Genomic DNA, 25,478 nt, shown 5'->3' with positions numbered 1-25,478 from the left:
AGAGAGAATACTTGTTGAGTACTTCAAACCGGCTGCCACTTGGCTAGGTACTACACATGTGTTTAATCTCATTTAATTCTCACAACACCCGGTGGGAGGGGCATAATTGCCCACATTTTGCAGATGAGTGTATTGAGGCTCAGAAATGGCAATTGATTTGCCTAAGGTCACAGAACTAGTAAATGGTGGACCAAGGATTTCTATCCAGATGGGCCCAACTTCAAAGCCCGGGCTAATTAAAAATATAATTTTATGCTAAATCAAATAGCAGCTCATACTAGATTATATTAGAGCCAAGCCATAGCAGAGGCCAATAGTTAAAAGTAAGTTTATAGTTGAAAAATTTACAATTAAGGCAATCATCAATTAACTTATTTTTCCGGGAACAGAGAAAGGTTTGCTGTTATTGAATTTTTGCTGCAGCAGAATCAGTAGCCTTGTTTCCAAACCATGGAGTGTGTTCAATAAAGCAAGAGTTAGAGAGAACAGCTCAGGGAAGCTGACCCAGGCCGCATGCCCAGAAAGGGGACTGTTCGAGAGCCTTCTGGGCATGAAGAGCAGGCGGGAAGCACAGCCAGGTTAGGGGCTGCCTGGGAGAGTAGTTTTGGCTTCAGTCTTGGCTATGCACTGTATCTGCCAGAAAAGATCATATGCTCTCAAAAACCAGAGACAAGGAGCAAACTAATGTGATCATTTCTCTTCCTTGCTCAGTAACCTTCAATGGCTCCCCGTTGTATCCTGAATAAACCCCATAAGCCTTACCGTGACATTCAAAGCTCAGCACACCCTGGTCCCAATTTACTTTTCTAATCTTATCTCCCACTAATCTCCCCACATAAACTTCATGCTTAAGTTAAACTGGTCCAGTTTTTATTCCATGAACCCAATGCTCAGTCTTGGGTCTTGGGCTGTATCTTTTCTCTTTCCTTCCGTTCCCCTCCAAATCTACCTAGTAGATTCCTGCTCATTCTTCAAGTTCCTTTCCAAGGTACCCTCCTCCATGAAGTCTTCTCTGATTGCCCATCTAGAAGCAAACTCTCCCTCGGGTCATTACTCTGTACCTGTGGCACTTATCACATGATGTCTTGAATTGAGATTATTTGTGTCTATGTCTCATTTTTCCTAGTAGGCTCATTCTCCTTTGGTCAGACCCTAAAGCTCACAACTGCGGGTGTAAGAATTAAACAATAACTAATGAACCAAAAGGTTAATGTCTTACCTATGACATCCTTGTATGTAAATAATGGTCAATATTTAAATTCAACAATTTAAAAAGTACCTTGAACTTGCTTAAAAGTTAGAGACTTGAAACATTTTGAGAAGTAGGCTGCTTGGAGCTCATAAATAATATTCACTCATTCACTCATTTACTCATTCAAGATCTTCAGTGTGGATTGATATATTTTTTTCTGAAACTCTTGTTTGAGAGCCTGAGGATACAAGTCCTCCACGAGGTTGGGTCTATTAGGAACTACAAATGCCACGGGTCCTCATTCAACCTATGGCTACAGAAAGTGGCCTTCGGAGCAAGATTCATGGCTTGCCAGGTATTCATCTCCTCCTGGGGTTGGGTTAAGCCACAGGAGAGAAATTGAAGGATGCTGCTATTAAAAATTCTTGGGAACAAGCCAGGTAATTTCTCCTGTGTTCAGCTCCCACATTGCACTTTGTTCATGCCTGGAAGGAATAGAAACTCCCAACCACAGAAAATCTCTTGCCAGTTTGCGCAGCAGCGCTGACACCTACCTTGTCTCTAGTATACTTGTACATTTGCAAAATTAAGTCAGCATTGGGGCAACTTGGATCAGTCACAGACAGTTAGAAAGACGAGTGTACCAACTCTGGCCAAAAGCCAAATGCTGCTCAGCTTCATCATTCTCTGACAAATGTGGACTTACCTGGATTTTTTTAAAAGAATCATCATTCTTTATTGGCCCTCGCCTTTTGTGAAAGTTGGAGAACGATCTCATTTTGAGTAGCAAGCAAGAAGACATTTGTGCTACGTGCTACATCTCTAGGCAGTATACACAGCAATTAAGAATGTGGGGCTTTGGGGTTCGTTTGAATCAGCCTACTATTAGCTGTGGGTTTTGTGGGATGTTTTTTGGCATGGTGGGGGTGGTGGGGGTTCAAGATTCTTGATCTTGCTGTGCCTTTGTTTTCTCGTCTGTAAAGCAGGATTAATAATAGTCCTGTATTATACTTCATAGTTGGCCTGAGAATTAGATGAGGTAAACAGTGCCAGACAAGGGGGAAGCACTCAATGAGTATTATCTGTTATTAGACTTACAACTGCCAACGGAAATGTAACAGGCTCAGAGTATCTGCTGTAACTGCCTTACACCTGCCGCCCCGCCCCCCCCCCATATTAGTCAGGGTTCTCTGAAGAAACAGAATCAATAGGATATACAGAGAAAGAGATTTATTATAAGGGATTATAGAGGCCAAGAAGTCCCATGGTCTGCCATCTGCAAGCTGGAGAACCAAGAAAGCTAGTGGACTAGTTCTAGTCCAAGCCTGAAGGCCAGAGGACCAGGGGAACCAATGGTATTTAAGGCCCTGACTGAGTTCAAAGGCCAGAGAACCAGGAGCACTGACGTTCCAGGGCAGGAGAAGATGAATGTCCCAGCCAAAGCAGAAAGGAAACTCACCCTTCCTCCTCCTTTTGCTCTATTCAGTCCCTCAATGGACTGCATGAGGGCCACCCACATTGGTGAGGTGATCTGTACTCAGTCTCCTGAGTTAAAGGCTAATTTCTTCTGGAAACATCTTCACAGACACACCTAGAAGGAATGTTTGACTAGCTCTCTGGACATCCCTTAGCCCAGTTAAGTTGACATAAAATTAACCATCACACCCGCAAAGATATAAGCCTTGTTTCTTTGCTTCTTTTCCCTGAATGATTGCTCAACCAAAGCTCAACCCTGAACATGAAGATTTTGGCACTTTTGGTTGAATGCAATCCTAATTCAAGCTTCCTTTATTATTCAGGTGTATGCCATAAACACTCATTTACTGTTTTCTTTCAGCAAGGTGCTGTGCTTGTCTGTGGGAAGTGTTAAGAATAGCAAGACAGTGGAGATAAGTCTTTGTCCCCAGGGAGCTTGTACTGTGGCTGGACTGAAAGAAAGGTGCCTGGTTTCTGTAAAACACCACCAAGTGTGAGCACTATTGAAAATGAGATGCAAACCCAATGGCTGGATTATTGGCACAAAACCAGTATCACTGTCCTGCCTTATTTAATTATGGTTTCCTTTTTTGCTAACATCAAATTAAAAAATCCTTGCCATGGTAGTCTAGCAACATTGTTATATTGTCATTCTGCAAATTATGTGGAAAGAATGAATTGTTTTGAGGGTAAGCTTCAAGTATATTGATGTGCTTATGAACAAATTGCCCATTATTGCTTTCAAAAAAAATTTAAATACTCAGTCAATTGACTAATTTCCAACCTTCAAAAAAGAATACCATCTCATGCATTTCTGGAGCTTTAAGGTTTATAAATCTTGCTGCCATGAGCATTCCCTCTGAGTGCTTATAACCATGATGCTGTGAAGGTGGGAAGGTAGGAATATGCTCAGCCTCAGCATAGAGATGTGGACAGAAGCTTGCAAGGTTCAATGTCTTGCCTACGTTCATCTACTAGGGGAACTGGTAAGGTTTTGGAACCCAGGACACTTGACTTCAAATCCACTGTTCTTTTTGCTCCATTACTCTATAGTCGTCAACTAGTTATGCACCATTTAACTAACGTTTAATTTGCCGAAAGTGGAAACAGATAACCTTGAAATTAATTCAAGTTAATGTTAAATGTTGGTAACTTTTTATGAGTTGAATGTTTCCATTAACTTTTTCAATGGCTGCTTATTTGTACCCCTTCACAGCAGTGAACAAAATTGAGTAAGTGCTCAATAAGTATTTATCGAATAAACAAATAGCTTAGCTAGCCCGGTTTGGCTGCAGGGTGGGGTTAGAAGGTTGAATCACTGAAGACAAAGTTGAGCATTTAATTCACTGTTTCATTTGTCAAGTATTTATTAAGTCTCTATGTACTGCACTCCATAGAGTAGACTATTGTGCACATGTGGCCCTTGGCAAATTTTTTTAACCTCTCTGAGCCTCAGTTGGCTCGGCTTTTAAAATAAGGAATAATAATAGCACCTAACTAACAGGATTGCTGTTAGGATCAACTAAAATGATGTATTTAAAGAACTTGGTATAGAGCACGTGGTGGTGGATGCTCTGTAAATGGTAAAGATACTAACTATCCATCTCCGTGCTGTATACTTATGTGTGGTTCATACCCCAAGGTTCCAGAGCCTGCCGTGAAGTAGTTTCTTGCCCTCTGAATAACAGGGAGAGAAAGCCAGAGTTGATTTGTTTTAGAGATGAGGAGGGGAACAGAGACAAACTGTGGAGGCAGAGCTGAGTTCCCAAGGTCCCGGCTGGAAAGGGCTCTCCTTCTTAGTTTTAGGGACAATGGGGGAAGGGACCCAGGTAGCTTGGTTGTTGGTCACATGCTACACTCCACGTGGGGCCCTCCACTCAGCATCCTTGGGGAATTCTGGGTGCTTGGGCCCTAGATCAGATGTGTGTGTAGGGATGCAGGCACAGGAGCTGTGATACAGGGACATTCAAGGTTGGTGTCACTGAAAGAGAAAGCTGGCAAGGAAAGGGTGCAGAGAGATTCCGTCGTCTTCTGCAAGTCCTCTGTCCCCTCTCTACAGTGGCAAGAAAGAGACCTGCCTGGGGCCCTGGAGGGCTCCTGCCTCTACCCTCTTCGACAGGACACTCCTGAAGCTGAGCACTGGGAGGGCAGGAGAAAGGCCAGAATGCTTTCCTCATCTCCTGACAGTTGGAGAAGGGGCAAGTGTAGGCACAGAGAGACCTTCCATTGTGAGTCAGCCTAGCACAGGCTGCAGCCTGGGTGGGAAGCACTAGATGGAGTCACTCTAATGAATGAAGCTGCTGGTGAGCTCATTTACAGTCTGATAATCGTGCTGGCCCCACAGCAGCAGCTGCCACCCACCCCTGCCGGCGGGGGGAGGCCACTCAGGAAGACAGCAAAGCAACCTGCCACCAATCTATCAGCATTGGCTTCCATTAGGGATAGGATGGCTATGGAAGTAGGAGAAGGCCAGGGTGATGGGGTAAAAGAGACACAGCTCTGGTGACAGTTTCATTTTAACAGGTTTCCAAATCCCAGAGGGATTCTTGGGGCAGCCTTAATGGACTGAGAAAATGGCCGATCATCTTCTGGCGAGTGGCAGCAGTCTTCAGCCCTCTCTCCCATGGAGAGAAAGAGCAAAATGCTAGTATTCTGGTTGAATCTTATAGGAGTGTGTGACATGTATCATAAATTGTCCTGGCTATTCTCGAGGTTTATTTTCTTTTCCCCATTTCTGCGTGTGTCGGATGTGTCCTGTCTGTGTGTTCCCAGCCTCTGTGTCTCCCGATCTTTCATGGCTATATGCAGGTTTTTTTCCCCTAGATGTTTGAGCAATGACTCCCCACTAGGAAGGTGGTGTTACACGCTGGAACAATGGTACTTGGAAGTCTGTGAGATTTTGATGGTCTCAGTGACGAAGGGCAGTTACTGGCTACCAAAAATCAGTGTATAGGGACCAGGGATGTTAACATTCTACAATGAATAAGACAGGCCATACAACAAACACTCATCCCACCCCAAATGATAACAGTGGCCCTGTTAAAATATAGGGAGGGAGAGATGAGGGTACCCAGGTGATTGGGCTCAAGGGGAGTGACTCATGCTAATCAGACTCACAAAAGACTGATGAAACATTGCAGAGGAGGCTGGATGTGGTGGCTCACACCTGTAATCCCAGCACTTTGGGAGGCCAAGGCAGGTGGATCACCTGAGGTCAGGAGCTCAAGACCAGCCTGACCGACATGGTGAAACCCCCTTTCTACTAAAAAAATTAGCTGGGCATGGTGGTGCATGCGTCTAATCCCAGCTTCTCAGGAGGCTGAGGCAGGAGAATTGCTTGAACCCGGGAGGTGGAGGCTACAGTGAGCTGAGATCTTGCCATTGCACTCCAGCCTGGGCGACAATAGCGAAACTCTGCATCCTCCCCACCCCCCGAAAAAGGAAAGAAAAATTGCAGAGGAGTAATTTACAAAGAAGGAATTCTGTTCCTTTTCGGTGGACAGAAGTCTTCTATCTGCTATGTGGAGTACTCCTTAAACAAAAACAATAAGGAAAGTGAATGAACAGTCCAAAGGTGAGCATGGATTAGGGGCTGCTTTTTTCAGATGCAAGGTGAGGCCCCCATGAACTGATGACTCCCTTCTCACCGCTGCAAATGCAGAATACCTCTGTCAGTCTGTGTCTCTCCCTATTTGCCAGTGCTGGATGAACACCAGTAAACACCTGCTCTTCAGGCTGCTACCACTCGAAGACCTAGGTAACTGGGTCCTTGCTCTGGGGTTGTGCTTTAGAGGCCCCGCTTTGGCCTTCTTCCTACCTGGGACTTGGGATTCCCTGCTGGAACAGCCCCAAGGCCATTCCCAAGGCCTCTTTCCCGGATCTATCACCTGTGTGCATATCCCAAGGCCCAAGGTGACTAAAGAAGGGCTGTTTTGCAGGGAGTTGGAAGACAGAACATAAACATGTGGCCTGAGCTCTGGAATAAAGCCAGATCATTACGGTCTTTTCCCCAGGGAATCCCAGAATCTTAATTATGGTCACATCCAGTCTTCCTGGGAAAATGCCTGTGTTACCTTGATTGAATCTGGGGGCCATTGGCTCACCAGACCTTGAGTTTCTCTCCAGCGACTTCTCAGAAGGTTAATCACATACATTTTGTTGACTTTTACAAATATTCATATCCCTTCTAAGGGTTCCCTGTGGCAGATGAGGGGTGGGGTGGGACTGAGTTCATGACAACTTCCCACAGTTACTACTGCAAACCCCTGTGGTGTCAGGCACACTCTCTGTTACAGCTCTGTTCTTATTATGTCTGTTCTTATGTCTATTTGCCCGGTGTTTTGTTTCTTTTGTTTTCTTAAAATGTCTACCTTTTGGAGACCAGGGCGCACAACCATAAGCTTATCCCATCAAGCTGTACATTTGCAGGGTTGGTATAGCTTCCATATAAACATCAGAGGTGTTGATGTTTCAGGCTGCAGTTCTAGCAGTTTCTTTGATCTTTTACTGACCAGTAAATTATTTATTGGGTGTGTCATAAAGATAAACCAAAACCTATAAACTATATTTATAGTATCACAGAAGTCTCCCCTCCTAGCTGGCATCTTCAGATGTAGATCATGGTCCTGATGAGAATGCAGCAGCCAGGGTATTTTTATACCCTTTCTTCTTTCCTTTCCTTTCAGCTCTTTGCCTTCTTTCCATGATTTTGTTTCATTTTTTTTCCTTTCCCTCTGTTTCCTTGAGGTCCAAGGTAAGGTTTTTGTGAGGCTTGTTGTGAACACCTCAGCACTCCTCCCTGGCCTCTGGTTGGCCACATCTCACCCAGGCCTGCATCCCAGGTGATTCTCAGCTGCTTCTTCCAGAAACCTGACATTCCCCAAGCCCCAGCCCATGGCTCCAGGCCCAGCGGCAGATCCATTCCCCTGCAATCCATCTGCCTCGAAGGCCTACAACACCTGTCAACCCCTGGGAAAATGAACTGTGCCTAATCAATGGTCAGTTCCAACTGATACTTTGGGTTGTCAGGAAGGGAGTTTACTGCAGAGTGTGTGCGGGCGTGTGCGCCTGATTGCATGTGCTTGACAGCAGGCGAGTGCCAGGCATTAAGCACCTCCTTTCATTTTATTTTTCCTTTAGCTGTTAACTAGCGCCTTCTTCAATTAAAGTGGCAAGGCAGAGCAGACAAGGAAATCAGTGGATCTCTTCCCAAACATCAATAAAACAAATTTCTTTCTGGGATACCTATTTGTTATTTGGATATCAGACTGACTGTAATCTGTTTCCATTTTCCTTTTACGTGTTACCCGCCAGAACCTAGAGGCTCAGCGTGGAGATCCTGCTGTTTCCGTTTGGCTGAATGAGGGGGTAGATTACATTCCTATTTGCTATGCGGACGCTCCCATCTGATATCCATTAGATGTGTCAGGAGAGCCCTGAAAATGTGTCTCCCCTATTTATTTTGGGTATACTGGGGTGGGATAGTGGTTGCAGGGGAGTCTTGGAAGATGCCACCAGTTGCCTCGAAGATACCAACATGGCTCTCTTTCTCCATCTGCTTGGTAATAAATCATGGCCCAAGTCATTTATATTCCAGGAGATAAGGATGTCAGGAACTGCTCCCTGCTGCTACAAGAGGAGAAGAGGCTAAACCCTGGTCAAAGGTGAGCAGAGTGCCTTTGAGGTAGCACCCTAGAAAGTCTAGAGTGTAAGGTTCTCCATTGTACAGATGAGGAAACTGAGGTACCGAGAAATAAGGTAGATTGTTTCCATTCTTTCTTCTGTCTTCTTTCCTGCTGTGAATTCTCTTGAGGATTCTTGCAGCCTAGCCGCTTCCTGCCCACCCAGTCCCCACAAAAGCCAGGCATGGTTATGTCATTCCCACATGGATTTGCAGCCAATCGGGAAGGCTGGGGCCACGTCTACTATTTTGCTGTGTCCTACAAGTTGCCTAGCATGGTGCTGGGCATAAGGGAGCTCACTATGTCCTGGGTGACTGAACTCTCAGAGTCACCACTTTTTTTCTTTTAAAGCTTTTGTTTATTAAGTCCTTACCACATACAGGCTTATTCAAACCTTGCCCAAGTCTTGTGGACCTCCTTCCTGTCCACCTGGAGGGCCAATTCCTTCTGTCTTGGCCAGCAGGCCTGCCTCTCCTCTTCCTTCCCACTTGTCCCTTTCCCAGCCCACCTCCATCAGTGATGTGTAATGGGGACAGCCTTCCGCCATTTGCACGATCCTTCCCCGCCCCTGGCCCCCCACCAGCTGCTGTGTTTCAGGTGTCCCCCACTTCAGGGGGATGACTCCTTTTTAAAGAGACTGTTGTTTCCGGTGACACTGATAATCATTCAGAATTGACAAGACCTGTCTCTGCATCTCCCTGCCTGCCACCGGGCTCTCAACCTGGGGCCTAAGTGACTTGTCATCTTCTCTTGTCAGTCGCCGGCTCAGCTGGTGCTCCTGCTCCTCCCTCCCCGCCAGAGCCGTAATCCTCTCCCTTTGATAACACAATTGTCTCCATGGCACTGAGCAGCCCTCATGGCACTGCAGGGGCTCTCGGCCCATGGAGGAAGGTAGAAAATAACAGCAACAAAGACCTTCTTTAGAAAAGAATAACGTCCATCTCCAAGTCTGCACCCACTCCCCTGCCTCTTCCCCTTCCTCAGGAAAAAAACTGCTAGCAGAGAAGACACACAGAAACCAGGGGAAGGGCAGAAGGCCCTCAGACAGAGGGTTCTGTTTGCCACTGCTGTTCCTTCTGAGTGAGATTACTTTTTTCCTATCTAAGCAGCATGCCAGAGAGAGCTGGCTCCTGCCCTGTCTCCTCAGCAGGACAGGCCCAGCTTCCAGAAGCTGGTGAGCTGCTGGGCCTTGGGCTGGCCTCATCATTACTCCTCCTTAGGAGGCCATGGGACTCGGCTCTAGGAGGCAGGGAGCCAGGCAGGGATGGGAAGAGAGTGCAGGGTCTGGAATTCCCAGCGATCTCTCTGCAGGGCTTTCAGCTCGGCCTGGAATACGTGCTCAGCTCACTCAAGTCAGTCCTCAGAGTTTTGTATGTTTTGAGGGTTCTATTTGATCCCCCAAGGCTCTGTGCAGGGCTGCTTCTGAGGGTCTCTCTCTCCAGCTGTGTGGCCTGCCACGCCAAGAGTACTGGGCCAGCTCTCAGGGCCTCAGGGCTGGCTCCTCTTCCTGTGCAGGGAGCAAAGTGGGGTGGAAATCCACCTGGATCTGTGTGGTCATTCACTGGCAGGAGAGTGCTCTGTAAGTTTCCTAACCTTAGGTTTCCTTACCTGTAAAACACACTAACAGTCTTACTTAATCTATGCGATGATCACATTTGTTCCAGGACCACTCTACCCCCACCATGGATAATTCATGGATGCTCAAGTCTTGCAACGGGTCTTGCAGAACCCACAGATAAGAGAAGTTGGCCCTTGGTATCTGTGGGTTTTTACATCCTGAGAATACCATATTTTCAATCCACAGTTGGTTGGATCTGACGATGGAACTTGCAGATACAGGGAACTGACTGCATAAGGAAACTTGAAAGCTCTCTGTGCAACCATGTTTATGATGCTGTAGCTAATGAGTCTTTTGCCTCCTTGGGTCTCAGTTTCCTCATCTGTAAGTGGAGGGTAACTCTGCTGACCTCTGCGTTATGATAGTATCACTTGAGGAGGTGGACATGAAAACCCTTTTGAAGTGTGAAGTTTATGAGAGATGGTTATCTGAAACCTTCCTTTTTTTTTTTTTTTTTTTGAGACATAGTCTCACTCTGTCTCCCAGGCTGGAGTGCAGTGGTGCGATCTCGGCTCACTGCAACCTCCATCTCCCAGGTTCAAGTGATTCTCCTGCCTCAGCCTCCCAAATAGCTGGGATTACAGGCGCGTGCCACCACGCCTGGCTAATTTTTTGTATTTTTGGTAGAGATGGGGTTTCACCGTGTTAGCCAGGATGGTCTCGATCTCCTGACCTTGTGATCTGCCTGCCTCGGCCTCCCAAAGTGCTGGGATTACAGGCGTGAACCACCGCAGCAGCCCTGTAACCTTCTTTTATACTTGTGTGCCCATCCCTTAGGGGAGACCAAATAAGATAGAATTTGTTTTAAATGCTCAGAAATGGTTTCCAGGATGCCCAAATCCTCGTTATCCCTTGCTAATCTCCAACCCCTACTTCCTTTGGCCTCACATATTCCCCAAATTCTGTTGTTGCATCCCTGCATAACCCTCTGACCCCAGGACAAAGTGTGAAAGTCATGCATAGCTGACAACATGATTCTTGGAGACCAGCCTCCCTCCATCCTCCTCTCTTGCCATTCTCCTATTCGCAGCTCTAGTGAACCTGAATTTTGACTTGTTAGAAAGTACCAGGCTTTCTCTGGCCTCTGGGCTTTTGCACATGCTGGTTCTCCTGCTTGCTAACTCCTACTCATCCTTCGAATCTCAGTTTAATGGCCACTTGCTCCAGGAATCCTTTTGCATTAGGCTTGGTGTCCCTGATCCAAGCCCTAGCAGTGCATTTTTTTCCCTCTACTGCAATTGACTCCTTGCTTATTTATGTCTCCCCCTTGACTGAACTCCACGAGGGTAGGGCCTTGCCTTTTTTGTTCTTTGGTATATTCCCAGCACCCAACACAGTGCCTGATGTGTAGTGGGTGCTCAAAAAGCATTTGCTGCAGCAAGGAATAGTAGGTGGGTCTAGGACAAATAAAAATGAGTGGGATTCTGCCTTAGTCATGTCGCTGAGAGCTCTTCTATTCATTGAGTACTTATTAAGTCCCCTTGTGAGCCAGACTGTCCACTAAGCCCAGCAGCTCCCGGGCTGCAGACCTGCCTGCAGAGGTGTAGACATTGTGAGGCAGACATCGTATCAAGCAGAGCAGGTAAGAGTGGGATGAGGCAGCTCTAGGTGCCTCAGCTCTGCTCCTGAGGCCTGACTTTAAACCCCTGCCACCCCCCAGCCTTTTTTCCTAAGCCCAGACTCTTTCATGGCCAGGCTGACCTTGGTCATTCCCAGCAGAGGTGTCTCTGTCGTAGCCCAGGCCTTTGCCTGGTTTCTGTCTTATCTGTGGATTTCTTGAGCTGAGCAGCATTGGTGTAGGAGGAGACAGATGGGACCACACCCAGCTAATCCTCCAAGAAGCTCCAGCCTGGCTCTGGGCAGTCCTATTGGAATATTAATATTCTGAGGAGGAAGCCAGTGATTACATTTTAGACTTGCAAATGGGCTTGGTAAATAGGCTTTGTTGAGAGGTGGGACAGACAGCTGGACCAGCAAGCAGTAATAGTGAGCAGCAGCAAGTGGTGATTAAGGAAGAGATTTGCTCCCCAGAAAGGGAACTCTCCAGGGGCTGCTTCCTGGTGGGAGATCTTTTCAGTGAATTCATTTAGGCAGTTCTTGCCTTCCTTCAGAGGTAAAAGTCCCTGGGTGTTGCTTTTTACTGTTTCTCTCTCTCTTTCTCAAGACCAGAGAAGAAGAATATATCCAATGACAGGAGAGCACATACTCATAGGTGGGTGTCTGTTGAATCATTCATTCATCCATCCATCCATCCATCCATCCATCCATCCATCCATCTGTTCCATCAATAATATATATCGTGGACCCTTTCTGTTGGGTTCTGGGGACACAGCAGCAAGGAAGACATTCATTTGTCTCTCCACTCTTTCCTCCACACCAGGATGTAGTCTGGGTCCAGAATATAAGTCAAAACACATGCAGCTGCTCAGTTTGCCTCTGTCAGACCCAGGTCACTTTCTATGCCAAAGCCTGGCTAGCATAGTGGATATGTCACATGGACACAGGTTGGGATGGCCTGGCTCTCTGATCATCTTTGTGTTCCCAGCACCATATCGCTAAAGGAAAGAACCCAAGGTGACATAGGGGCACCAGGCCCTCTGGATATTGCAGCACCCTTCCCAGCTCATGTGGTGCCTGGTGCAAATGAGAAACCAGAACTCCTTCCTGGAGACACATCACTGTCACCTGCTGGAAAATGCTCACAGCAAATATTCAACTCTGCACGGCCACAGTGTGAATGGTGCCCCTTAGATTTGCCCATTGGGTTTACTGCCTATCTGTGTGGCCTTGGTCCACTGCTTAGAGTGATCAACTCTGCAGTCCCACAGGGCAGTGGCTGCTGCCAAATATCTCGGGAGAAAGGTGCAGTGTTATGCCAAGCCCCAAATACCTGACAAGCCAATATCCATCTGTTTGCTATTAGCACATATTTAAAAAGTTCTATTAGATGAAAGATAGCTGAGGGTAGAAATTTATACGATTCCAAGCTACATGTGAAAATCTGACAAATGCGAAGGTGGAAAGTGCTCTAAAAAGATCTCATTTTCCGGCCGGGCGTGGTGGCTCACGCTTGTAATCCCAGCACTTTGGGGGGCCGAGGTGGGTGGATCACGAGGTCAGGAGATCGAGACCATGGTGAAACCCCGTCTCTACTAAAAATACAAAAAATTAGCCGGGCGTGGTGGCGGGCGCCTGTAGTCCCAGCTACTTGGAGAGGCTGAGGCAGGAGAATGGCATGAACCCGGGAGGCGGAGCTTGCAGTGAGCCGAGATTGCGCCACTGCACTCCAGCCTGGGTGACAGAGCAAGACTCCGTCTCAAGAAAAAAAAAAAAAAAAAAAAAAATCTCATTTTCCTTCTTTTTTTTTTTTTTTTTTTTTTTTTTTTTTTTTTGAGACGGAGTCTCGCTGTTTCACCCAGGCTGGAGTGCAGTGGCGCGATCTCGGCTCACTGCAGGCTCCGCCCCCCGAGGTTCACGCCATTCTCCTGCCTCAGCCTCCAACGTAGCTGGGACTACAGGCGCCTGCCACCTCGCCCGGCTAATTTTTTGTATTTTTAGTAAAGACGGGGTTTCACCGTGTTAGCCAGGATGGTCTCGATCTCCTGACCTCGTGATCTGCCCGCCTCGGTCTCCCAAAGTGCTGGGATTACAGGTGTGAGCCACCGTGCCCGGCCTCTTTCTTTTTTTTTTTTAATTTTGAGATAGAGTCTCACTCTATTGCCCAGGCTGGAGTGCAATGGTGCGATCTCAGCTCACTGCAACCTCTGCCTCCTGGGTTCAAGCAGTTCTCCTGCCTCAGCTTCCCAAGTAGCTGGGATTACAGGCACATGCCACCACGCCCAGCTAATTTTTGTATTTTTAGTAGAGATGTGGTTTTGCCATGTTGGCCAGGCTGGTCTTGAACTCCTGACCTCAAGTGATCCACCTGTCTCAGCCTCCCAAAGTGCTGGGATTACAGGCATGAGCCACTGGGCCTGGCCCTTTCCTTCTTTCTTATCTATATCTCTCCTCTACTCCAAGCTGGGGACAGACAGCATCACCACTCAGACAAATGCAAAACACTTGGCCAAAAACAATGCCCTGCTCCTTGGCCCCCAATACTCACACATTCTTTGGAGAAACTTTTCAAATATTTTTATTTGAGATTCATTGCCTTATAGTTTAAAGGATTAAATCCATTGCTTTGCTGACCACCTCCTCTGTGGACAAAGGCCTGAAACCCCTTTGTCCCCAGAGGAGGTGGTCACCAAAGCAATGGATTTAATCAATAGGAAATGGAAACCTAGGTTTGCCTTAACAAATACTGAGGGTCTCTATTTTCAACCCTACATGTGCTACAGTGTGCACAAAGATGTACACACATTCATATGTGCATGCACACACTTGTTTGCAGTTGTGCGTGCAGGTGTTGGGAGTAGGTGAGCCAGATTCTAGCCTGGTGCCTCTTTCCCACTGCATCAATAAATGTGGGTTGATGAAAATGGTAACTGGGAACTTCCCCTCCCTGATTTTTGCGGTAAAGTAAAGGTGTCAGCGCTGCATGATTTTGCTGGCTACCTTGAACCCAGTGGTTTTGTAAAGGGATCGGTGAGTGTCCAGGAGCATGTCTCCGGGGGTGGGTGGTTCCAGCTGCAAAGGCACACACCAGGCCCCCACATGGCAGGAAAGGGCTGGCCCAGGAGCCTGAAACAGTCAGAAACAACACATTCCCAGGCTGAGCATTCTTGCTCTGCTCTCCTTGGCCATGGGAATGCAGGGACTGGATCCCTTCAGCTGTGAAAGCTCTCGCCTGCTTTCTGCCTTCCCTTACATACATCATCTGTTCAATGCAGCTCAAGCTCCAAGCCAAAGCAGCTCTCAGCAAACATGCTGAGCCTGGTGGTGGGCATCAGATAGAGTCAAAACTGCTTGGGGGCAGTGCTGGCCACCTTGGCAGTGAGACATGCCAGGCCACATGCACAGAGGGCTCTGGGGAGGACCAGTGCGTTGTGATGCTAAAAGGCAGAGGATGCTTCATCTGGTCCTGGCTTGTATCCATCTATTGATCCACTCAGGTGCTGAATAAATGCTCATTAAGTCCCCTGTGTGTAGGCTTTGTGTTGTGGGCTGTGGGGGATACATAGATGAATGACACAGGATTCCAGCCTGAAGAGCTTACACAAGCCACCCCAGCACAAAGCCAAATGTGCTACTCAAATGCCACAGGGGTCTCAGGAAGCAGAGAGCACTCCCAGCTAGAGATTAGGAAAGGCTTCATAGGGAGCTGGCATTTAGGCTTGGAGAATGGCTAGGATTTCAGCAGGTCTTGAGGATCTGCTGAGGACAAGAAGGAGGCGTTTCAGCAGAGGGCAATCACCGGGAGGAAGACAGGGAGAAAGCACATGGCATATGACAGGTGTTGAGGTCTGGCCACAGTGTAAAACTGGGGAGGGGATTGAGAGAAGATGGGACAGGGAGGGTGACTGAGGACTGATTGGCAATCGAAGGAGTCGTGTCAGCCAGGGTTGGTGTGGTAGGCAGAGTAATGACCCCAACGACGTCTGCGTCCTAATCTCCAGAACCTGTGACTATGTTACTCTCCATGGTCAAATGGACTTTGCAGATGTGATTAAATTGAGCATTCGAGGTTAGGGTTGGGGGTGGGTGTGTAACCCTGAATTATCAAGGTGAACCCTATGTAATCACAAGGGTCCTCATGAAATGGAGACAGTAGAGTTAAAGGAAGGAGAAGACCATGTTGTGACAGAAGCAGAAATTGGAGTGATGTAGCCACAAGCCAAGGAATGCTGGCAGTCCATAGAAACTTGAAGAGGTAAGGAGTGGATGCTCCCCTGGAGCCTTCAGAAGGGACAGAGTGCTGCCCACAACTTGATTTTGACCCTATAAGAGTCATTTTGGACTTCTGACCTCTAGAAGTGGGACAGGATAAATCTGTGTTGTTTTAAGCCACTAAATTAGTGGTAATTAGATACAGCAACAATAAGAAACATACGGTTTGAAACACTCTTCCAGCCGTTGTAGTTTCTAACGTAAGGTATTTCAGTTTTCTATCAGACCTTAGTCTTATATATTCTAAGGGGTTTAAGAGTAGTACTTACTTCTTAGGGTTTTAAGGATGAATCAAGATCACATATGTAAAGCACTGCATATGCAATTTATTGTAGCCACTAGGACTATTATTATATTATTTCTGCAGGCCATGTGGGGCCCACCACCTCATTCTCACCTTCCCCACTTTCCCCAGCCTGGCCTCCTTCCAGTACAGTTTTCCCTTTTCTTATTCCTCCTGCAGCTTTCAGTGACTTCAGTAACTTGGGCTGCTGGAGCCTCACTGGGCTGTATATTACAGGTGAAGGATATCACCGAGATTACCTACCCACCCATCATTTAAAACACAATGTGCATGATTAGATGCCTACTGATGGACCTGCCACAGGTTCATAGATCTTAATACTGATTGAATATTAACATTTTAAAAAACTAATCCTGGGTACAGTGGCTCATGCCTGTAATCCCAACACTTTGGGACGCTGAGGCGGGCAGATCACTTGGGCCCAGGAGTTTGAGGCCAGCCTGACCAACGTGTTGAAAGCCCGTCTTTACTAAAAATACAAAAATTAGCCAGGTGTGGTGGTGCGCAACTGTAATCCCAGCTACTAGGGAGGCTGAGACATGAGAATCACTTGTGCCTGGGAGGCAGAGGTTGCAGTGAGCTGAGATTGTGCCACTGCACTCTAGCTTGGACGACAGAGGGATACTTTGTTTCAAAAAAATAAAAAAATTAGTTGTATATTTTGTGGTAATCACAGATAATAAAACAGATTCATTTTAGGTACTTTCATGCCCATCTGTGTGAAGAGACCACCAAACAGGCTTTGTGTGATCAACATGGCTGTTTATTTCACCTGGGTGCAGGTGGGCTGAGTCTGAAAAGAGTCAGTGAAGGGAGATAGGGGTGGGGCCGTTTTATAAGATTTGGGTAGGTAAAGGAAAATTACAGTCAAAGGGGGTTGTTCTCTGGCAGGCAGGAGTGGGGGTCACAAGGTGCTCAGTGGGGGAGCTTTTGAGCCAGGATGAGCCAGGAGAAGGAATTTCACAAGACAATGTCATCAGTTAAGGCAGGAACAGGCCATTTTCACTTCTTTTGTGGTGTAATGTCATCAGTTAAGGCAGGAACCAGTCATCAGTTAAGGCAGGAACCAGCCATCTGGATGTGTACGTGCTGGTCACAAGGGATATGATGGCTTAGCTTGGGCTCAGAAGCCTGACAGGTACAACATTTAATGAGTATAACAACCAAATCCTTGAGAGGTCTACACGTAGTTGGTGTGCCTAAGTTCAGGTTTGGAAAGGTAGGCAGATTGTGTTAGAAGTTTGTCTCTGTAGCCGACCCAGAAACACATGTAGTTTTTATACACACATGGTTTTAACAACTTTATTGCAGTATAATTGATGTGCAATAAATGATATGTATTTAAAATATACAATTTGGTGGGTTTTGACATATCTATATACCTATGAAATTATCATCATAATTAAGTAATAAACATATTTATCACCCCCAAAAAATTCCCCATGTCTCTGTAATCCATCCCTTCTCCCTGTTCTTTACCCCTTTTTGCCCATTCTCCCCATAGGCAATCACTGATCTGCTTTCTGTTACTATAGGTTAGTTTATACTTTCTAGAATTTTATATAAATGCAATTATACAGTATGTATTCTTTTTCATCTGGCATCTTTCACTTAGTGTAAGTGATTTATCCTACGTTATGTTGGATCAATAGTCTGTTCCTTTTAATTACTGAGTAGTATTCCATTATATGGATATACCACAGTTTGTTTATCTATTCTCCAGTTGATGAACATTTGGATTGTTTCCAGTTTGGAGCTATTACAAACAAAGCTGCTATGAGCATTCATGGAAAAGTCTTTGTATCAATATGTATTTTTATTTTTGTTGGGGAAATACCTAAGAAAGAAATGGCTGAACCACATGGTAGGTGTATGATGTGATTTGGCTCCGTCTCCCCACCCAAATCTCACCTTGAATTATAATCCCTATAATCCCCATGTGTCAAGGGTGAGGCCATGTGGAGGTGATTGGATCATGGGGGCAGTTTTTCCCATGCTGCTCTCATGATAGTGAGTGAGTCTCACAAGATCTGATGGTTTTATAAGCTTCTAGCATTTCCCCCGCTTGGACTCACTCCATCCTGCTGCCCTGTGAAGAAGATCCTGGCTTCTCCGCCACGATTGTAAGTTTCCTGAGACTTCCCCAGCAATGCGGAACTGTGAGTCAATTGAACCTCTTTCCTTTATAAAGTACCCAGTCTCAGGCATTTCTTCATAGCAGTGTGAGAACCAACTAATATAGTGTATGTTTAACTTTATAAGAAACTGTCAAACTGTTTTCCAAAGTGGTTTTTTACAGCCCCACCAGCAGTTTATGAGAGTTTCTTACCAACACTTCACCTGGTCAACTTTTCTCATGTTAGTCATTCTAATAGATATGAAGTGGTATCTCATTGTGGTTTTGATTTACATTTTTGTAATGATTAATTAATTATGTTGATCATTCATTTTTATTGCTTGTTTTCCATCCATATGTCTCCTTTGGTAAATGTCTTCAAATCTTTTACTCATTAAAAAAATTGTTATTTGTTTTATTATTGAGTTTTTAAAGCTCTGTATTTATCCTGGGTGAGTCTTTTACAGATATATTCTAAGATTTTCTCCCCATCCATGGCATGTCTTTTCCTTCAATAGTGTCTTTCAAAGAGCAGGAGTTTTTAATTTTGATGAAGGCCAATTAATTAACTTGTTCTTTTATGGGTTGTGTTTTTGATGTCATATCTGAGAAGTCTTTTCCTAACCCCAGGTCACAAAGATCTTCTTTTATGTTTTCTTTTAGAAGTTTTATTGTTTTAGATTTTACATTTAGGACTGTGACTTATTCTGAATTAATTTTTGTATATGGTGGGATGTGTGGATTGAAGTTACATTTTTGGCTATGGATATCCAATTGTTCCAGTACCATTTGTTGAAGACTACTCCACTGAATTTTTTTTGCACATTTGTCAGTGTGGGGGGGAAAATAATCTTTTCTTCACCCATTAGAAGGTTCACAGCTGAGGTACCTATAATAGCAGATTAACAGGAGAAAAGCATAACAAAGTTTCTTTTATGATTTAATATGTTTTATGTGACATGGAAATCTTCAGAAATAAAGAGCCAAAGAAATGGGAAACCTGTGTACTTTTATGACTAGGTTTGGTGAAGAGCGGACAGTTATGCATTGGACAAAGTGGGTATGATCTAATGATAATAAATTGGGGAGAATTTATCAAGACCTGATTGTTCAGATTCTCCTCTGTGTCCCTGTGTGTTCAGAGATAAGGACATTGAGGTTCCTATGACCTAATTCAGAGAAAGGTCAGCTAACTTTTATGGCCTGCTTCAGGGGAGAAGGGGCAAGAGGAAGGTAAGAGTGACCTTCCTGCTTCTGCTGTTTTCTCAAATGCCAAGGTGCCATATTTTGGGGAAGCATGTTCTGCATGCCCATCATCAAAATTGTTGCACTCTGAGAAAGACTCTTAGCATGGCCAGACTTAGGCTTCTGAAGCTTCTCCTAGGACCATGTGTGCCCTTCCTTGTAAAATTCAGTTTTAGCAAATAAAGCTGCCAAGGCACTTTAACAAGAATCTCCCACCGTCTATACCTGATCACCCTTGATACCTGATCACAATTCTTTACTCCCCACCCTTGTTATCTGATCACACTGTCCTGCCTTCAGCAGAAATCCTGTTAGGTTGGTTCAGCCAAAAATTCTCCTGAACTTTGTGTCTCTTCTTAGCAATTTTCTATCCACTGGCTCCCTTCCTCACTGGCTATAAATCCCTATGTATCCCTGGTGTATTCAGAATAGACCCTAGTATTATACCATGGTCTCTCTTCCCCTATTGCAATAGTGCTAAATAAAACTTGTCTTCACTACTTTCACTTCTTTGCTGCTCTGGTTTTATTTTTTGACACCATTGCTGGGACACAGAGAACGATATCCCAAAGTGTGATACTTTGGCTTGCTGAGCACTTTTGAATTAAAGGAAACTGGAAGGCCTTAGAAGCTGTCTCAGAACCAAGGACCTTCTCACCATCTCTTGTTTCTCTCCTCCCACTTTACTAAATACAGGGAGGGGCTATCTCTGGGAGTTCCCTTATCTGACTAAGGAAGACTTTTCCCAAAAAAGGTAAATGCAATAGGGTGGCCATGGTGGATTACAACTGTAATCCCAACACTTTGGAGGCTGAGGCAGGTGGATCACTTGAGCTCAGGGGTTTGAGACCAGCCTGGGCAACATGGCAAAACCTCATCTCTACAAAAAATACAAAAATTAGCTAGGTGTGGTGGCTCATGCCTGTAGTCGCAGCTACTTGGGAGGCTGAGGTGGGAGGATCGCTTGAGCTTGGGAGGTTGAGGCTGAGGCTGCAGAGAGCTGTGATCATACCACTGCACTCCAGCCTGGATGACAGAAAAAGACTCTGTTAATAAATAAATAAATATAAAGAAAAAAATGCAATTGTCTTAAGATCCCTTCCCTGGGAATCTCATCAAATAGCCAGGAAAGACTAACTGCTGGAGAAGAGAAAAGACTAGAAGTTGTCACCACACTCAGACAGACTTATCGTCAATTCTTCTGAGAGATTACCTGGGAGACTCTATTAGCATAATAAGACAACCTTTGTTCATAGCGAAGTTCTGCCCCTCGCCCTCTCACCACCTCCTCCAGAGCTCAGAACTTTGTCCCAAGCCATTGTCTGTTCTTTGTGCTCATTCAATTTCCCTGAAAATTCATTTACTACTCCTCAAAATTTCCTCCATCCCCAGTTTCCATCTCTCCTATGAGGAGGGTATTTAAGCCTCAACCACCTGGCCCTTCTTTGAATCTCATATTATGTATGGCTTCTGTTCTCATGCACATTAACACATTTGTGTGTCTTTTCGCTTGATAATCTGTCTATTGTTAGTTCATTTCAGCAGGCTTGAACTTTCAGAGGGGGAGGGAAAAATTACCTTTGCCCTTGTACCATATATGTGTGGATGTTAGAACTACTTTTATGTGCTCTTTCAATTATAAAACAAGTAATGTATTTAAAACTGCACATTGCAGAAATTCTTAGATAATTTTTAAAAAGTTATGCTCATAAATAAACATAATAAACTTACCTGTCAACTATTTGTGTCAATATTTATAAAGGCACAATTGCTTTGCTTTTATTAATACTTTGGCTGGAATAAGTCATGAAAACCACACCTAGTTGAGCCTTGGCGAAACATACCTCAGCATTTTATAAATGCTGCACAGTAAAATTTTGATATTAGGCTCGGCACCTTTCCAATTCCTTTAACCCTCTCGCTTCTCCGCCTCACTATTTGAATTATAGCTAGGGCTTTCTCTATACATTGCCCTTAGGGTAGGGGACCATGCAGAGAGAACAAAGAGTCCCGTTCCTGGCTTTTGAGCTCTTAAGTAGCCTTTTGTAAATCTATTGTAGAGGCAATGGTATTGAGAGCCACAGATTTCAATTCTAAGGGCAAGGTGCTTGAGAGAAAAAAGGGTATTTTTGAATTTCAAAAGCTTGGCTTTAAATATCAAAAGCAAAAGCCAGAGGGCTCAGAGCATAGGTTTTATGTCATAAACCAGACTGTGAAGAACAGCCTCTTTCCCTGCCCAAAAAGAGATAAGATTTCAACTAAGGGGAGAAGTGGGGGTAGAGAAGGGAGAATTGAGCTTGGTTCAAGTTTAAATTTGTGGGTCCCTGGGAAGAGGCTTAGGGCTCCATCCCATCGGGCCATGGCCTGGAGCGTAGACAACAGCCCAGACAGGCTGGAGGGAAAGGGGGTTCTCAAGGAGAAGAGCTGTTGTCTAACCACCCAGAGCACAGCCTCGTGTACATAAGGACCACACTTAAGCAGTGTGGAAACAGAGGTTGCAGGCGTCTAGGCCTGATGAGTCCTTGGCAGCCTGTTAGAATCCTTATACCCTAGTATGGGGTTCGGAAAGAGCCAAGAATTCTTGTACTCCCCAAAAAGGGTCTGGCGGTGTTCATGAGGGCTGGTGACCTGGAAAAGGCATTCTGATTGGGATGACAACGATACAGAGTCTAGAGCTGACAGCAGGGTGTGATTGCTGAAACACAAGAAAGAGAGAAGAACTTTGCCCTCTTCTCCCGGTGCCAGCAGCCCAGAGGTAGCAGGATCCTGTTGAAGGTAGGAAAAGTTTCAATACTAAAGAAAACGAAGAGTTGTGATTGTTGCTGAATGTTCCACAGTTCTGATGGAAGACTGTGTTTACAACTTAAAATGCCAGTAGGACAGGCAGGGTGATTCACGCCTGTAATCCCAGCACTTTGGGAGGCTGAGGCGGGCGGATCATGAGGTCAGGAGATCCAGACCAGCCTGGCTAACACGGTGAAACCCCGTCTCTACTAAAAATACAAAAACTAGCCTGGTGTGGTGGTGGGCACCTGTACTCCCAGCTACTTGGGAGGCTGTGAGGCAGCAGAATCACTTGAACCTGGGAGGCAGAGGTTGCATTGAGCTGAGATCGCTCCACTGTACGCCAGCCTGGGTGACAGAGTGAGACACCATCACAAAAAAAAAAAAAAAAAAGAAAAAAAAGTGCTGGTAGGATTTTCTATATAGTTATTTATTTTTTGAGATGAGTCTCCCTCTGTCGCCCAGGCTGGAGTGCAGTGGCGCTATTTCAGCTCACTGCAACCTCTGTCTCCAGGGTTCAAGCGATTTTTATGCCTCAGCCTTCCCAGTAGCTGGGATTACAGGCGTGAGCCACCACGCCCAGCTAATTCTTGTATTTTTAGTAGAGATGGGGTTTCACTATGTTGGTCAGGCTGGTCTTGAGCTCCTGACCTCAGGTGATCTGCCTGCCTTGGCCTCCCAACATGCTGGAATTACAGGTGTGAGCCACCATGCCTGGCCTCTATTTAGAGAGCTTCCTGACAGGTGGGACTGGAGAGATTGATCCCCTAAGTCCTTGGGGTGGTAGAGGGGGGTCTGGGGGACATTGGAGCCTCCATAGCAGTGCCCCCAGCCTTGGGTAGCTTTGCCCATTTATCTCAGTGTAGTATATAAATATTATTTTCTGTTTGTGTTTTGATAGAAAGAATGTGGGGAAGTGACTTGATTACAGTAGTCCTTCCTTCTCTGCAGAGTATCAGGTCCAAGCTCCACAGCTGCAAGCCTGAAACCACGGATAGTACCAAACCTGACTGTGTCAATTGGAACATGTTTTTGTTCATGTCTTCCACCTACAAACTTAATGCCTTTTCCATCTTAACTAAGAATTTATGCTCCATGGCCGTAACTTTTGCAATTTGAGGTGTGATATCAAAACTAGCATGAATTTCTTTTTCATTCTTCACAATTTCATGGACAGCAGATTCACTCTTGCCATAGATCTTAGCGACCTCAACATATGGTTTTTTTCTGATTGAGAACTCACAAGTTTTCACTTAAAGGAGGCACTTTATGGCTGCTCTTTGGCATATCCAAATGGCCAGCATCTCTACTCTTATGGTGTGGGGCCACTGTTAAGTAAAATGAGGGTGACTTGAACACAAGCTCTGTGATACCATGACAGTTGATCTGACAACTGAGATGGCTGCTGAGTGACTAACAGGCAGGTAGTGTAGACAGTGTGGATACACTACTATATCCACAATATGTATCCAGACTGGACAAAGGGATGATTCACATCCTAGGCAGGATGGTGCAAGATTTCATCGTGCTCCTCAGGTCAGAATGGTGTATGCCATTTAAAACTTACAAATTATTTATTTCTGGAATTTTCCATTTAATATTTTCAGATCTCAGTTGATGGTGAGTAATTGAAACCATGGAAAGTGAAACCATGGATAAGGGGGGACTACCGTAGTTTTCTACTGCTGTGTAACAAATTACCACAAACTTAGGGACTTAGAACGATACCTCTTTTTTTTGCCTCACACCTTCTATAGAATAGGAGTTGGCATGAACATTTGACCTTTGACTGGGTTCTCTGCTCAGGGTCTCACAAGGCTAAGGTTAAGGTGTCTGCTACACAGTGTTCTCATCTGGAGCTCGGCATCTCCTTCCAAGATGTTAACAGCATTTAGTTCCTTGTGGTTGTAGGACTAACATCCCCATTTTCTTGCTGATAGCTGGCCCAGGTCTTTCTTAGCTCCTAGAGGCCACCCTCAAGTCTTAGTTATGTGGCCCTTTCACCACACAATAATTTCCTAGCTAAACAAGCACCAGAACCCATATTCAGTCTGCTTGCCACCAAAGAGTCTTATGTAATGTATCATACTCAAGGGAGTGACTACCCCATCATATTTACTGGTCTTGCCCATTATATAAGGTGTGCTTCAGGAGGCAGAATCTTGGGGGCTGTCTTAGAACTCTACCTATCACAACCACCAAGCTATGGGACATGCTTAGGGCCAAGACTGTATCCATGGGCAAAGGGAAAACTGCCCCTGTGAAACAAATTATAAACGGACAATGAGAAACAAAAATAAGTTATGATTATATCCTATGAATTATTCTTGTTCAGTGATCCAGTTACTTGCAAACTAAATGTTTTCACTTGGGGGTTGGTTTTCATGAGATTGCTGGAGACAGTAAATTGTAAGTATCCAGTGATTCAATGAAAACGGGGAGGGCTGCAGAATTTCTCTACTGGATGGACTGCAGGGAGGCAATTTTGTTGGAGAGAATGGACAGGGAACTTTTCTTAAATCATAGTCTGTTTTCACTTGCAAGGTATGAGATCAGCAGGACTTGTTTTTCGAGCAGCAGTCATGACCCTGATAATCAAAACAAGATGTAGCAAAGATACCAGCTAGGACTAGGAATTTTAATGCATTTGCATAAGAAACTCCTATCAGCACCATGACAGTTTACAAATGCCATGGCAACAACCCAGAAGTACCTTATATGGTTCTGGGAACTCCCCACCCATTTTCCAGAAAGTTTGTGAATAACTCATGCCTTCATTAACATATAATTAAGAGTGGGTCTAAATATAGCTAGCCAGCAATCCACCAGTGCTACTCTGGTCTACTCTGCCTATGGGATAGCCCTTCTCTGTATATAGAGTAGACATTTTGCTGTACACTGTTGTTCAAATAAACTTGCTTTGTTTCACTGTCAGCTTGCTCTTGAATTCTTTCCTAAGCAAAGCCAAGAACCCTCCTAGGCTAAGCCCCAATTTTTGGGTTTGCCTGCATCACTTGAGTTCATGCTTATTTGGCATGCCTTTGAAAGTCATTGTTTTAAAGCCTTCCCTAAGTCACCTTTTGGATTACCTATCACTGCCTGTATCAGCTGAACTTTGGGGAAATATGCCTAACTGTTCTAGATGCATAGATGAAGTTCTGGCCATTCTGGTATTGGATACTACTGAGGTTTACACACAGCGTAGTGAAAAATACATCAGAATCGCAAGCCTT

This window comes from Symphalangus syndactylus, chromosome 3 (genome assembly GCF_028878055.3).
Source record: "Symphalangus syndactylus isolate Jambi chromosome 3, NHGRI_mSymSyn1-v2.1_pri, whole genome shotgun sequence".
Classification (NCBI taxonomy): Eukaryota; Metazoa; Chordata; class Mammalia; order Primates; family Hylobatidae; genus Symphalangus; species Symphalangus syndactylus.
Note: the sequence above shows the minus strand (reverse complement) of the source record.